We start from the raw sequence: 12,500 nt of genomic DNA on the forward strand, positions 1-12,500 counted from the left end.
GAGGAGAGGGACAAGGAGTAGGAGGAAGAGAAGGAGGAATAGGAGGAGGAGGAAGAGGGAGGAAGAGAAGGAACTGGAGGAAGAGGAGCAAGAAGAAGAGGAAGAGAAGGAGGAAGAGGAGATGGAGGCAGAGGAGGAGGAGGAGGAGGAGGAGGAGGAAGAGGCGACAGGTAGAGATACATCACTGAAAGACAAGTGGAGAAGCGAAGAGAGAGAGAGAGAGAGAGAGAGAGAGAGAGAGAGAGAGAGAGAGAGAGAGAGAGAGAGAGAGAGAGAGAGAGAGGATATAGCATCGGTTTTCCAACACTCATGAGTTTTAAAGGACTCTCTCTCTCTCTCTCTCTCTCTCTCTCTCTCTCTCTCTCTCTCTCTCTCTCTCTCTCTCTCTCTCTCTCTCTCTTTCTTGCAATTATCTCTAGAGACAGTGACACAGAAAAAAATAAACATTTGTTAAGGAAAGTCCTGAGAGAGAGAGAGAGAGAGAGAGAGAGAGAGAGAGAGAGACCACTACATGATTTTATAACACGAATGCCAGTTTGAAATCCCTCAAGGAACAGCTCTCTCTCTCTCTCTCTCTCTCTCTCTCTCTCTCTCTCTCTCTCTCTCTCTCTCTCTCTCTCTCTCTCTCTCTCTCTCTCTCTCACACACACACACACACACACACACACACACACACACACACACACACACACACACACACAGAGAGAGAGAGAGAGAGAGAGAGAGAGAGAGAGAGAGAGAGAGAGAGAGAGAGAGAGAGAGAGAGAGAGAGAGAACCATATGTTTCGTGACAGGAAATGAGCAAGCAAGGGGAGTGTGTGTGTGTGTGTGTGTGTGTGTGTGTGTGTGTGTGTGTGTGTGTGTGTGTGTGTGTGTGTGTGTGTGTGTGTGTGTGTGTAAGAGGGTAAGTAAGAAAGAGAGCTTAACATTTCATCTTTTGTCCCTCGCCTAAGTACATTTTCTCTTTCTCTCTCTCCAGGTGAAGCAGAAGTAAGTGGGTGTCTGGTGCCGCGGGGGTAAGTGACGCGCCTTCACGCCATAACATCTCCCCGTTAAAGCTTGAGGCGCACTGAAGCATCCCTAACACTCGGAGCCACTTTTATAACAACATTAAATTTTTTCGGGATATTTTCAGGTAATTCAGAATGTAGATCAGATTTTTCGGGGGACTTCAGATTTTTCGGGATATCATTGAGATTTTGTGGGATATTGTTCAGATTAATTAGGATATTATTCATGAAATTAATCAGGGTATGTTTAATTTTTTTTTTGAGTATTTTTCAGATTAGTTAGTATATCTGATTTTTTAGGGATGCTCTTTAGATGAATTAGGAGAGCCTTCAGACTTTTTCGGGTTATTCTTTAGATAAATCAGTGTATTCAGATTTTTCCCTATATAAATTCCCTATATAAATCAGGTTATCAATTTTAATTTGGGAAATTTTTTTGAGATATTTTTGGGATATTCTTCAGGTAAATCTGGATATTCTACAGATTTTTCAGGGATTTCTTCAGATTAATTGGGAGCTTCGTCAGATTCCTCAGGGCCTCCTTCAGAGAAACCAATAGCCATGTGTCGCTTGGGTAGGTGTGGGAGCTTTATGTTGGGTATTTTGTGTGTGTGTGTGTGTTTGTGTGTGTGTGTGTGTGTGTGTTTGTGTGTTTGTGTTTTTGTGTTTGTGCTTGGTAATTCTCTGTGTATTGTGTACTTCTTGTAGTTCTTTGTGGGAGTTTGGTCTGTAATATAACCATTTCTTTTATTTATATTTGTTTTTAACTAATAACTCATTTTTGGGTGTGTTAATTTTTTTTTCTAACTTTTTTTTTTTTATGTGTGTGTGTGTGTGTGTGTGTGTGTGTGTGTGTGTGTGTGTGTGTGTGTGTGTGTTGTCATAGCTTCAGGAAAATCTATTGTCTCATTTCAGGACGGAAGGAAATTATGTCATATGATATTTGTGTCGTGTGTGTGTGTGTGTGTGTGTGTGTGTGTGTGTGTGTGTGTGTGTGTGTGTGTGTGTGTGTCAGCGTCATGTGATGTGTGTGTGTCATGTGATGTGTGTGTGTGTGTGTGTGTGTGTGTGTGTGTGTCAGCGTCATGTGATGTGTGTGTGTGTGTGTGTGTGTGTGTGTGTGTGTGTGTGTGTGTGTGTGTGTGTGTGTGTGTGTGTGTGTCATGTGATGTGTGTGTGTGTCATGTGATGTGTGTGTGTGTGTGTGTGTGTGTGTGTGTGTGTGTGTGTGTGTGTGTGTGTGTGTGTGTGTCAGCGTCATGTGATATGTGTGTGTGTGTGTGTGTGTGTGTGTGTGTGTGTGTGTGTGTGTGTGTGTGTGTGTGTGTGTGTGTCATGTGATATGTGTGTGTGTGTGTGTGTGTGTGTGTGTGTGTGTGTGTGTGTGTGTGTGTGTGTGTCATGTGATATGTGTGTGTGTGTGTGTGTGTGTGTGTGCAAGGAGCTGGGATTGTTTGAATAGTTATAAAGAAGGTGTGTGAATGATAAACTGCTGCTATTCTTGCCGCTGCTGCTGCTGCTACTACTACTACTACTGCTACTGCTACTACTACTACTGCTACTACTACTACTACTACTACTACTACTACTACTACTACTACTACTACTACTACTACTACTACTACTACTACTACTACTATTTTTCCTGCTGCTTCTACTGTTACTAGCTCCGCTGCTACTGTTGTTACTACTACTACTACTACTACTACTACTACTACTACTACTACTACTACTACTACTACTACTACTGCTGCTGCTGCTGCTGCTGCTGCTGCTGCTGCTGCTGCTACAAGGACGACTACAAGAACAATAACAATAGTAACATCAACAACAACAACAACAACAGTAACAACAACAACAACAACAACAACAACAGTAACAACAACAACAACAACAACAACAACAACAACAACAACTAGAGCAATTATCTCACAAAAAATAAAAAACGGAGCTATAAAATTATATTAGGCTTGGCAGTTTTGGTGAGAGAGAGAGAGAGAGAGAGAGAGAGAGAGAGAGAGAGAGAGAGAGAGAGAGAGAGAGAGAGAGAGAGAGAGAGGTAACTTTGCTATTTATATATTTTTCTATTTGTGGCAATTAAACGCAACGATTAGTGATTAACTCCCAACTTATTTGCAGTAAATATTGATAATTCTCGTTTGCATCGGGGTAACTAATTAATGAACGGGCAGGTTTGTGTAGCGGTAGTAGTAGTCTTAGTAGTAGGGGTAGTAGTCGTATTATTATTATTATTATTATTATTATTATTATTATTATTAGTAGTAGTAGTAGTAGTAGTAGTAGTAGTAGTAGTAGTAGTAGTAGTAGTAGTAGCAGTAGTGGTGGTGGTAGAAGTGGTTGTAGCTAGTTTTAGTCGTAGTATTTTTTGTTTTTGCTGTTATTATTGTTGTTGTTGTTGTTCACACTAGTAATTTAAGTAATGTTAATATTACTGCAAAAAATCTTAATTTTAGAGAGAGAGAGAGAGAGAGAGAGAGAGAGAGAGAGAGAGAGAGAGAGAGAGAGAGAGAGAGAGAGAGAGAGAATATTATTCCCTTCTTTACGAAACAAAATAAATATATAGAGAGTGACAAAGACAGAAATGAAATAAAAATGTAGATAAAAAAAGCAAATAAAATCATAATACGAAAACTAAATGAAAAGGGAAAATAAGGAAAAGAAAAGGAAAGGAAACTTAAATAGAAATTTAAGGAAAAATGATAGAAAAGTTGCCGTGTCCCTTTCTACCTTTATTTATTTATTTACTTTATTTATTTAGCTTTTGCTATTTTTAAGAGTTTAAGTCATAGGAAGAAGAGAAATCAAGAAAGAAAATCATAAAAAGAAGAAAATATGTGACTTCAAACACTACGATTACAATGAAAGAAAATAATAATAATAAAAAAAGAATACGACACTCCAAAAATAAGTCAAATAAAAAAGTGTGATAAATACATAAGAAGTGTCTGAGTGAGCCCAGAGGGAAGGAAGTGGAGACCATAAAGTAAATTAAAAATAAAATGGTATGAAGCTCCGGCAGATGTCGCCTCGTAAAGATTATATTGCAGGTCCCTAAAGAAAACACAATAATATTCAGCGTTGCAGAGAGGTCTTGGAGTCCGCCATTTGTTTGGAAGACGAGTGAAAAGGTGCGATTTTATTTTGGGGTTTTGTTACTGTAAAGCGTGAAAAGGTGGATTTGTTTTTGGCTGGACCGGAATTTTGGTTTGTAAGCCGCGAATGTACTGGGTTTTTATATCAATTTCGGCTTGTAAGGAATTGAAAAGGTGGGTTTGCTTCTTAATTTGGCTTTCCTAAGGCTTGAAGAAGTGGGTAAATGCGTGAAAGGGGAGATTTATTCAGGAATTTCGGTTTGTAAGGCTTGAAAAGGTGGATTTGGTACGTAATTTCGTTTATGGAAACCACGAAGAGATGGATAAAGAAAAGAAAAGCTGCATTTGCTTTTTAGTTTCATTTTTTGAAGGCAGGAAGAGGAGGACAATGGAGTGAAAAAGTTTATTTAGTTTTTGTGGGAGGGGAGAATTCTTGTTTATTATCGTGAAAAGGTGGATTTGTTACGGAAATTCTGCCTGTAACGCGTGGAGAGATGGATGAAGGCGAGGAGAAAAGATTAATTTGCTCAGGAATTTCGCTTTATGCGTCAGGGAAAGATGAAGATGAAGTGAAAAGGCGAACTGCTGTCAGAATTTCGCTGATGTCATGAAAAGGTGGGTTTGTTTCTGCATCATCCTTGTTGGTTCAGGAAAAGGTGGATTTCTTGTGGAATCTCGCTTTGTAGGACAGGAAAAAATATGGAAGAGGATCGAAAAGGTGGATTATTTGCGGAAATCTCGTATTGAAAGTTATGGAAAGGTGTGGAAAGATGGACTCGTTCTGGATTTTCCCTTCGTGGTTTAAGAAAAGGTAAAAAAAAAAAAAAGATTATTTTATTTTGTGTTATTATTTATTTGTTTATTTATTTATTTATCTATTTATTCTTTTTTTATTTTTAGTTTGTAAATATCGCTTTGTATGTCATGAAAAGGTGGATTTGTTGCTGAGTTTCATTTCGTGAATCAGGGAAAGGTAGAATCGCGGCGGAAAGCTCCCGGAACAGCCCTGGACTCTTGTCACTTTAAAAGGAGGAACCATTGAAGTTAAGGATGAACTTTCGTACCAAGAAAAAAAAAAAAAACGAAAAAGCTGCCGATGAGGGTGAAGTTAACTAAACTCTTGAGTCAGGAAAGAAAAAGAAGTTACCGTGCAATTTTTCTTGTAAGTAAAAAAAATAAATAAATAAATAAAAATAAATAAATAAAAACTCGTACCAGAAGAAAAAAAATGTTATTGTACATCTCGTGGAGCAAATAAAATGAAAAAAAACTTTCGTACCTAGGAAAGAAATATCCTACAAATTTCTTGATGGACGAGAAAAAAAAATTACCAAAAAAAAAAGTTATCGTACAATTTTCCTTGTTGGGCGGATAAAAGAAAAAAAGGAGAAAAGAAAAAAAAAGAAAAAGAAACTCGTACCAGAAGAGATAACATTACCGTACGTGCAAGAATATTAACCTGAGTGAAGTTAATGCCAGACTTCCATAGCAGGGAGGGCAAGGGTTATCGTACAAGGCCGTGGAGTGACGCAAATGGCAGACTGACGTACCGGAAGACAAAAATGATCGTACATACATGCAATTAGATGATGAATTAAATGAAGATAAATCGTTTTAATGTTCTTGAATACAGTTTAGTTTTAGTCTAAAAGGGAGTAATTATGAGAGTGCAGAGACGGAGGGAGTGTTTGGGGGGAGGGGGGTCGTCACTCCTCCTCACCCTCCTCCTCGTTCTCTTCTTTTTTCTTCTTTTTCTTCTCGTTCTTGTTCTTGTTCTTGTTCTTGTTATTGTTATTGTTCTTGTTCTGTTCTTGTTCTAGTCCTCCTCCTCCTCCTCCTCCTCCTCCTCCTCCTCCTCCTCCTCCTCCTCCTCCTCCTCCTCCTCCTCCTCCTCCTCCTCCTCCTCCTGCAGCATTAGGGAGAGAGGTGGGAGTTAAGGTTTCCTCCTCTAATGCGGGGCAGGATTAATAAACTCAGCGCTTCTGGCTCTCGCTTACTCCGCCAGAATGAAATGTGGAGTTAAGGTCACGGTGAAGAACAGAGAGAGAGAGAGAGAGAGAGAGAGAGAGAGAGAGAGAGAGAGAGAGAGAGAGAGAGAGAGAGAGAGAGAGAGTAAAGTTCAGAGGTGTTAATTACTTGCCTCTATGTCCTTCTCTTCATCTCTCTCTCTCTCTCTCTCTCTCTCTCTCTCTCTCTCTCTCTCTCTCTCTCTCTCTCTCTCTCTCTCCATAATCGAAATTTACAACTTTCTTACATACATTTATTTTATTTATCACTTTTCTCTTTTTTTCTCATAATATTTTGAAATTTATAACCTTTTTCTACTTGTATTCATTCATCTTTTTATCTGTTAGCTTATTTTCTTAGTTTTACATGTATTTATTTTGCTTATCCCTTTTTTTTTCCCTTTTTTCGCTAAGTCTTTTATGATTTTCAACCTTTATTAGACATTTATTCATGTATTCATTTTTTTTTATTTATCTATTAATTTACCTGTTCGTTTATTTATTCTATTTGTTTTTATCTATTTATCTATTTATTTATTTATCTAATTTGCTAATATTACTGGTTGTTGTGCACCGCCACTAAAAAAAAAAAAAAAAACACACCCATTATCATTATCATCATTTTATTTGTTTTACTTATCATTATCTCTTCTTTCTCTTGCTTGCCACGTGACCACTGACGGGAGCCTGTTAGGAAAAAGAAAAAAAAAAGTTTAGCAAAAAGAACCGTGAGAACGTGAGCAAGAGGAAGAGAACAGAACCTCAGAACCACAGAAGCTCACAGAACCTTCGCGTTGTTTAAAAATAAGAACCACACAAATCTAGACAGTGGAAGAGACAGAAACCTAGAACCATAAGACCTAAAGACCATGGAAATTGGACAGGATAGAACCACATCGCAAAATCTAGAACTTTTATGTAGTTTAAGAATAAGAACCACAAAAATATGCACAGCGGAAGAAACAGAACCTTAAGACCAGTAGAACCACAGAACCTGAAATCTTTGGACATATAGACAGGATAGAACCACGTCACAAAATGTAGAACCTCCGTGCAATTTAAGAATAAGGACCACACAAATATGGATGATGGAAGAAACAGCAGAACCTCCCATAAAATAGAACCACACAGATATGCATAGTGGAAAAAGAACAGAACCTTAGAACCACTGAACCAAAAAAAAAACCACTGAACCTCTACGCAGTTTAAGAACAAGAACCTTGAAAATTCGGACATGGTAATTATAGAACCCCCCCCCCAAAAAAAGCTACAGAACCACACAATATAAGAATTAGAAACGATGATTTAGACTCAACAGAACATTATAATCACAATTTATAGAACCAGAACTGCAATTTTTTGGAACCATAACCACAATTTTTAGAACCAGAACCACACAGAACCACTCAAAAAATTAGGACCAGAATCACACAATTTTTAGAAGCAGAACCACACAGAACCACAATTTTTTAGAAGCAGAACCACACAGAACCACAAATTTTAGAACCAGAACCACACAGAAGCACAATTTTTAGAACCAGAACCATACAGAACCACAATAAATTTCTAGAACCAGAACCACACAGAACCACAATTTTTTAGAAGCAGAACCACACAGAACCACAATTTTTTAGAAGCAGAACCACACAGAACCACAAATTTTAGAACCAGAACCACACAGAACCACAAATTTTAGAACCAGAACCACACAGAACCACAATTTTTAGAGCCAGAACCGTACAGAACCACAATAAATTTTTAGAACCAGAACCACACAGAACCACAAATTTTAGAACCAGAACCACACAGAATCACGATTTTTAAAACCAGAACCACACAGAACCACAATTTTTAGAACTAGAACCACACAGAACCACAGTTTTTAGAACTAAAACCACACAGAACCACAATCAATTTTTAAAACCAGAACCATACAGAACCAATTTTTAGAACCAGAACCATACAGAACCACGGTTTTTAGAACCAGAACCATACAGAACCACAATTTTTAGAGCCAGAACCACACAAAACCACAATTTCTGGAACGAAAACCTCACAGAACCACAATTCTTAGAACGAGAACCACACAACTTTTAGAACCAAAACCATAATTTTCAGAACCAGAACTACACAATTTTTAGAACCAGAACCACACAGCCACAATTTTTAAGGCCAAAACCACAATTTTTAGAACCAGAACTACACAAAACCACACAAAACCACAGTTTTTAGAACCAGAACCACACAGAACCATGATTTTTAGGACCAAAACCATAATTTTAGAACCAAAACCACAATTTTTAGAACCAGAACCACACAGAACCACAGTTTATAGAACCAGAACCACACAGAACCACAGTTTATAGAACCAGAAACACACAATCACACGATTTTTAGAACCAGAGAACCACAATTTTTAGAACTGGAACCACAGAACCACACAACTTTTAGAACCACATAACAATTTTTAGAACCAAAACCACACAGAACCACAATTTTTAGAGCCAGAACCATAGAGAACCACACCATTTTTATAAACAACACAGAACCACAATTTAAGAAGAACCACACAGATACCCACAGTACAGACAGAACCGAAAACCACAAAATTCCCCCACACAGGACCCCTCCCCCTCACCAACTACCCCTATTTCCACCCCCCCCCCATCCCTCAACCCTGAAACCCCTTGGCCAGGTGTCCTCAGGTAACAATACGAGTACAGCGTCACACACCTGCCCAGATGATAAGCAATGGGCAGCCCGACACACACACACACACACACACACACACACACACACACACACACACACACACACACACACACACACACACACACACACACACACACACACACACACACACACACACGTCATCTGGTGGTGTTTACTTCCGGCGCCTTGACAGTGTTCATAAAACAGGAAAGGACATGTTTGGGAATGGGATTGTGTTTTAGTGTGTGTGTGTGTGTGTGTGTGTGTGTGTGTGTGTGTGTGTGTGTGTGTGTGTGTGTGTGCGTGCGTGTGTGGAATATATATATTTTTTCTTTTTTTAATGTTTTTTTGCTGTTTTGATGGGTGTTCGTAAGCTTGGTGAGTGCTTGGGTGTGTTTGTGTGTTTGTTGTAGCGCTTAGAAGGATGATGATGAATGAAGTGGCACGGTGTGTTTGTGTGTTTGTGTGTTGTCTGTGTGTGGTGTTGATGTTTTCTGGTGTAGGTTTTTTGGTGTTTTGACCTGCGGGTGATTCTCTGCAAGCTTAAAAGGTGTGTGTGTGTGTGTGTGTGTGTGTGTGTGTGTGTGTGTGTGTGTGTGTGTGTGTGTGTGTGTCAGTAAGGTTAGCAAGTGTTGGTTGTGTTTTGAGAGGTGGTATTGTAAGAAGCTCCGTAAATTTAGATCATGAAGTGTGGTGTGCAAGTTTGTGGCATTCAGAAAGACAAAAGGAAAAAAGAAAAAAGGCATGCCCTGGGTCCGCCATTTTTTGAGTTCATAAGGTTGTTTCATGTATATAATTTTGAAAGACGCTCCTGATAGTGATCCCGTAAACTCGATGAAATGTTAATGATGTAAATTAGGAAGGATAGGAAATAAAGAAATAAACTACCAGTGGAAGCAAAGAGTGATATGTAAGATAGACAAATAAAAAGTAGAACAGTTCTTACCAATGAGAGGAAGAGTGATGTGATATGAGATCAAGATAGGCAAAAGAAGAAGTAAAGAAAAACATAGGTGTAACGTAAGATAAGAAAAAAAAAAAAAATAGATAAAAACGAAGAATAAAAACGTATGGATGTCAGATAAGAACGATGACAACAAGAGAGGAAAATGAATAATGTAAGATACGAAAAACAGATAAAAACGAAGAAAAATCATATAGTATAGAATAAGAAAATAGATAAAAATTAAAAGAATATATGAAAAATAGATGAAAGGAAGACAAAAAGTACCTATGATGTAAAATAAGAAAATAGATGAAAAGAAAAGCATGATGTAAGATAAGAAAATAACAAACATGAGAAAAACGTATGAGAGCGTGCAAAGAGTGCTTGAGTGGTGCAGGAGAGGGAGTCTGCAGTGGTCCCTCCTTGCCTCCTCTCCTTCCCCTCGCCTTCATGTCCCTTCGCCTTCCCTCGCCAATCAGGGCGCGTCACGGAACACGCGCCGCGCACTGCCATGCAAGTCCTCGCGGTTCACACAGCGTGGCGGCGTGTCGTGAACGATTGCTTTGTTGCTTAATTAGTTTGTTAGTTGTTTAATTCTTTATTTGTACAATTATTTTATTGCTTGTTTATTTTTTATTTGTTGATTTATATGTCAAATTTTTTAAAAGTTTTTATTTATTATTTGTTTTCCATAGTTTATTTATTTATTTATTTTGTCTTTTATTTTTTATTTATTTGTGTATTTATTTATTTATTTGTTTATTTTACTTTTATCAATTTATTTACTTATTTATCTATTATTTTCATTTAGATCTTTAATGTTATTGTTATGGTAATAATAATTACTATTGCTATTGTTATTATTATTCTTATAACAATAATGATAATAATGATAATAATAATAATAATGATAATAATAATAATAATAATAATAATAATAATAATAATTATTATTATTATTATTATTATTATTATTATTATTATTATTATTATCATTATTATTATTATTATTATAATAATAATAATAATAATAATAATAATAATAATAATAATAATAATAATTATTATTATTATTATTATTATTATTATTATTATTATTATTATTATTATTATTGCCATAACCATCATTGTATCGAGATTTTGAATGTCCACCACTTTGTTCAGAGGTTGATGTTAGCTCTCCTCTGCTGTGCCTGGCGTAGATGAGGTACTTGGCCAGTTGATGATGATGGTTGCCACTGCTGGATCAGATGAGGAGCTTGGTGTGTTGGCAGCGTGGAGGACTGGTAGTGGGCTTGGTGTGTTGGTAGTGAGGAGGTCGTGGGTAGTAAGTTGTTATAGTTGGTGTGTGCGAGTAAAGGACACGAATGATGAGAGTTGTTCTTGACTTAATAAAAGAGAGTATGTACACACTTGATGCGAGACGAGGCACATCATTACGTACGTGACGAAAGGCCGTTCTCAGTCTGGAGCGACACGAACTGCTGCCGCTCGTGGTGGTGGCTGAGCAGCGCCTCTCACCACTCCCTCACTGTGACTCGGACGGGAACTGACTGAGCGACCCAGACTAACTGCTTGTGACTGGACTTCATCATCATCATCATCATCATCATCATAATCATCATCATCATCATCATTTTATTTATGTCACTTATTGTCATCATCATTTTATTTATTTTACTAATCATCACCATCATCATCATCATCATCATTTTATTTACATATTTTACTTATTATTGTTATTATTATTATTATTATTATTATTATTATTATTATTATTATCATCATCACCATCATCATCATCATCATCATCATCATCATCATCATCATCATCATTATCGTCGTCATTTTATTTATTTTATCATCATCATCATCATCATCATCATTATTTTATTTATTTTTCTTCATATCATCACCATATCTTTATTTATTGCACTTATTACAAGGTTTTCCTGGTGTTCGTGACGCGCGGCCTCCCTCACACGGGAAAATATCAGGTGCGAGTTAGGAGTTTAATTTCGCACAGCCTCGCCGCGCCGCACACCGCCGCCACCTGGTGATGGATGGCGCGGCAACCCTCCCGCCCTCCCGCCCCTGCCGTGCCCGCCGCGTGAGGGCCTGACTGGCGCGGCGGGAGGAACCAGTGTCGCGCCCTTGCTTCATTGATTGATCTGTTCATTTTGTTTTGTTTACTTGTTTACTTTAGTGTTACGGGTTTTGTTTATTGATTGGCGTTATTTTTTGTTGTGTACTTATTTTGTTTACTTATTTTGTTTACCTGTCACACTTTCTTTATTGGTTGATTTGTTATTTTTATTTGTTTAGGTTTCCATTTGTGTCGCGGCCTTTGTTCACTGATTGGTGCACGTTGTTTTTGTTTTGTTTACCTGCTTATGTAAGTGTCACGTCTTTTGTTTACTGATTGACCTGTTACTTTGATTTTGTTTATATATTTATTTACCTTTTTATTTGTTTACTTTTTGATGTATTACTTTGTTTTATTTTTATTTAACTATATATATAAAAACCGTCACTCCTTTTTTTTTTTTATTAAGTAGTCTCTGTGTGTAATTCCAAATAATCCGGAATTTATATGTAAATTCAAATGAGTGGTCTTTTAATCGCGTTTTGGTTTCTATGTAATTCCAGGTAATCTATAATTCAAATTAACTCTCTATCATTTAATCATATCGTTGTTTCTATGTAATTTCAA

At 37.4% G+C, this 12,500-nt stretch overlaps 1 protein-coding gene across 2 annotated transcripts in view; it reads left to right on the forward strand.

Moving 5' to 3' along the window:
* Nucleotides 1-12,500, forward strand: part of LOC135092756 (uncharacterized) — a 114,709-nt gene that overhangs the window by 90,141 nt on the left and 12,068 nt on the right. For both annotated transcript variants that reach the window (XM_063991440.1, XM_063991441.1), the window contains exon 2: nt 980-1,135. The gene's annotated coding sequence lies outside the window, so the exon portion shown is untranslated. The remainder of the gene's footprint in view (nt 1-979; nt 1,136-12,500) is intronic.

Source organism: Scylla paramamosain, chromosome 40 (genome assembly GCF_035594125.1).
Source record: "Scylla paramamosain isolate STU-SP2022 chromosome 40, ASM3559412v1, whole genome shotgun sequence".
NCBI classification, from domain to species: Eukaryota; Metazoa; Arthropoda; class Malacostraca; order Decapoda; family Portunidae; genus Scylla; species Scylla paramamosain.